A 3,843-nucleotide genomic window follows, 5' to 3' on the forward strand; every position below is an offset into this window, starting at 1 on the left:
ATCCCAGACGCTGTAGATTTGAAAATCAAGAGGAAGGCGTTTGATGTTGTGATGGCAATAAGGAGACTTGAGGAGGAGAAGAAGATTGTTCTTTCTGAGATGGCAAAGCATTGGAAATCTCTCTCCACTCGTGCAGACACACTCAAGGAGATGTCATCCCAGCTTTCCAGTGAGGCATTGCAAAGTACGTATTTAAGTAATGTGTTGTAATACTATACTCTACATCGTCATTTTTTTCTGATAATTTTTTGTTTTACTCCCATAAGGTGAGCTGTGGGCTCTAAATGAAGAAGGGATCGAGGGTTTCCTCAGCTTAACTTTGAGAAAGAAGCAAGAAGTCACCAGAATGATGAAGCATGCAAGAGACTGCTATGCTCAAGTTTTTGATCATATTCAGTGAAATCGACACTATAATCGCCCTATTTCTGATACCGTGGGGGGCAGAAATGTTCAGTAGCACCTCAATGCAGTACATGAGATCCACGGGGAGGAGTCGGATCAAGATCCAAGGGGTGGAGATGGGTAGGATTAGGGTTGGGTTTAGGGATTAGGGGTGGGGTTTAGGGATCAGGGGGCGGAGTTGGGTAGGTTTAGGTGTATGTAAGGTGGGAGGAGTTGGATCTGGATCCGACTCCTCCCCATGGATTTCATGTTCCGCAGTGAGAACCATCTCGAAATGTTGCTGTGGGGGGCCACCACGGTCAAATCAACAAAGAGGAAACACTGTAAGTCAGATATGCTTGAATAATAGTAATTATCATATCTACATGTTACATTACAACAATAATAATGAATGTAGTTATACAAACTGAAATTAATTTAAGAAACTGTTTTTCGAATAGTCGTCTTCTGTTTATGGTAGAACAAAACTATGTGCAGAAAAGTTTACAGGAAGGTGTAAATATGTGTATTTTACTACTAATAATAAACATAATTCCACTGATGTCATCTGCTGTGGCAAATCTGAGTTTTCTGACAGTTTTACATGGACACACAACCCCATTTTTTTCTTGCATCAACTCACCTGCTACAGATGGTCTCTGAAAGCATCCTTGACAGGACTTATTCAGCTGCTTCTCATGTGCAGTGAAGGTACATAGAGGTTCAACAAATGCAAAAACTGGCCCAAAACTTGAAAATGTGACTTAATTATAGACACTATAGTGGTTATTATATACACACACAAACCAATTTTTCTGAATTTGGATGTTTAATTGGGAAGTTGAATTACTTCAAGACTTGCTTTAATAACTACATTTCCTGACCTAAGCACTTTGATTTGCCTTATATACTATATAAAAAAAACTACAGTTGAGTGTTTAAAAATACAGCCTAATGGCTTGTTTAATTTGGATTTGTTGTACTATTGTGAAAAACAAAAAAAAACTATAAAAAGAGAAGCATTTTTTATTTTGAGACTAAAGGGGAAAAAACATGAGAGCATATTTATGGGTGGGACTTTGATTTAAAATCACACTGCATTATTAGTAGTTTTAAAATTTAAATGAATGACTTTTTTGAAATTTCAATTTATGGGTTAGTGTACATACAGTATACAACATGTGTTTTGGCATTTTTGGCACACTTCTTCCTCAGCTTACAGCATACAGACACAACTCGCATATCTCATTCAACCATTTGACAAGTTGATGAAAGGGTCTTGACATGGGTCAGAAGGTATTAGAAGTCATAAATGATGAACCAATCCATCAGCTCTGCTCCTACAGGCACCTTGGGGTGTATATGGACAATACCTTTGGCTGGAAGGCCCGTGTTGAAAGTGGGTGTTATCATTTAGAGCAAACACTCACAGTGAATCAGAGGGTTTAATGTTATACAAGGCTGCATTACAGAGCATTTTAATATGACTGTCATGAAGGTTGTGGAGAAGAATAGAAACCAGTCTCTCCAGGCAAGCATAAAGAATGTGGTCTGATCCATCTTTATTCTCCATACATTTTACATTTACATTTTACATTTAGTCATTTAGCAGACACTTTTATCCAAAGCGACTTACATCTGAGGTCTAAACCAAACAAGTTATCGTGAGGAGGCAATAACAACACAAGAAGTGCTCAAAATACAAAGTTCAAACATTGCTCAGAGTAGCATAAACTAGGCAAGTGAGGATTTAAAGGATTTTTATTTTTATTTTATTTTTTTATGTTAAGTGCTTTCGGAAGAGATGAGTTTTCAGTTGTCTTTTGAATGCTGTCAGGGATTCTGCATTCCGGATGAGGGTGGGCAGATCATTCCACCAGCATGGAACTGTGAATGAGAACGTTCTAGAGAGTGATTCTGTGGCTCTTTGTGATGGTACCACAAGCCGTCGCTCATTGATCGATCGTAGGCTTCTGGTGGGGGTGTAGACTCGTAGGAGCGAGTGAAAGTAGGAGGGAGCTGAGCCAGTGGTCGATCTGTAAGCAAGTGTCAAGGCCTTGAACTTGATGCGAGCAGAGAGTGGCAGCCAGTGCAGAGAGATGAACAGAGGAGTGACGTGGGCCCTTTTGGGCTCGTTGAAGACAAGACGAGCTGCAGCATTCCAGATCATTTGTAGATGTTTAGTTGCACAAGATGGAAGTACAGCCAGAAGAGCATTGCAGAGAGCATTGACCTCTGAACCTTGAACCCAGTCCATCTCGGTTTGTAATTTAGCAACAGAAGGTGCTAAACACATAAGACCAGCATTTATATATAAAGCTCTGGGCCTCTGCTGTCATGTAGATATGGTCACCAAAGTTTACCCACTGTATAAGCACTGTCAAATATGGAAATAAGCTATCTCACCTATTTAACCATTAATTTTTTGAAATCTGATAACACCAGTGTGTTCCCCATCCCAAAAAAACACAGGGTGTATCCAAAATTTTACACTTTTAACTTCTAATTGTGAGAAATATACCAATATACTTTAAAACTACAACTCCCATAAGAGACGCGCCACACAAAGCGAGTGCTTATGTGTAGTTATTCCGGGGTGGGGGTGGGGGGACATGTTCGTGTAACTATGTAACTATGGCCGTGAATGGGCTTCATTCCATTGCAGATTGCCGCCGGCCGACGAGCACACAATACATGAGACAAATACATTAAACTGTATTTTATTATTATTGTTATCTTTATTGTTTAAATCCTCAAATACAACGTTAGACAAAAACATCAATATTACGAATACCGTGTATTTTTTTTATCTTTTTATTCAAGAAATGTTTTACAATAGTGCAAAAACACATTTCTTAGAAATCTAGAACATTTCCAAAAAAGCATATATTAAATAAATTAAGTCAATTTTGCACAAATATATTTTTTTATCTTCTTATCCGCCGAGCGGCACATACTACGTCACTTCCGGAGTCTTCGGTCGGTAATCGGTATTACCAAAGTCCTTTCTCTGGTATTGCGGCTGGTACAAAGCTGAGCAACTTGTTGTTGCTGGTGACAACCAATGACAACCGATTCTGTGAATGAACGCCCGCATTGCATTGTGGAGTCTTTGCGTCTAGCTCGGATCATATGTTCTGTATTACAGCATACTGTATTATTTCACCGTAAATAAGACCGAAATATTAAAATAAATAAATACCATAACATCTAAATGAATATTGACAGTTTTAAAAATATAAACAAAAACCCAGATTGGCCCATATAGACTGAAATAACAAAAGTAAAAAATATAGTCTTCTGCTTTTACCCATCCGGGGTAGACTTGAACACACACATTTAGTGCATCAAGGTCAATGGAAGGCCACAGTGCAGCAGCCAGGGTTTCATGTGCCTTGCCTTTAGAAAACTTCCTGAATTAGAAAGCATGCTTTCAAATTTTTAGAGGCTTCTGGACCCTCT

This window comes from Micropterus salmoides, unplaced genomic scaffold (assembly GCF_014851395.1).
Source record: "Micropterus salmoides isolate LMB-PRFRI ecotype aquatic unplaced genomic scaffold, ASM1485139v1 Ms_hic_scaffold_14, whole genome shotgun sequence".
Classification (NCBI taxonomy): domain Eukaryota; kingdom Metazoa; phylum Chordata; class Actinopteri; order Centrarchiformes; family Centrarchidae; genus Micropterus; species Micropterus salmoides.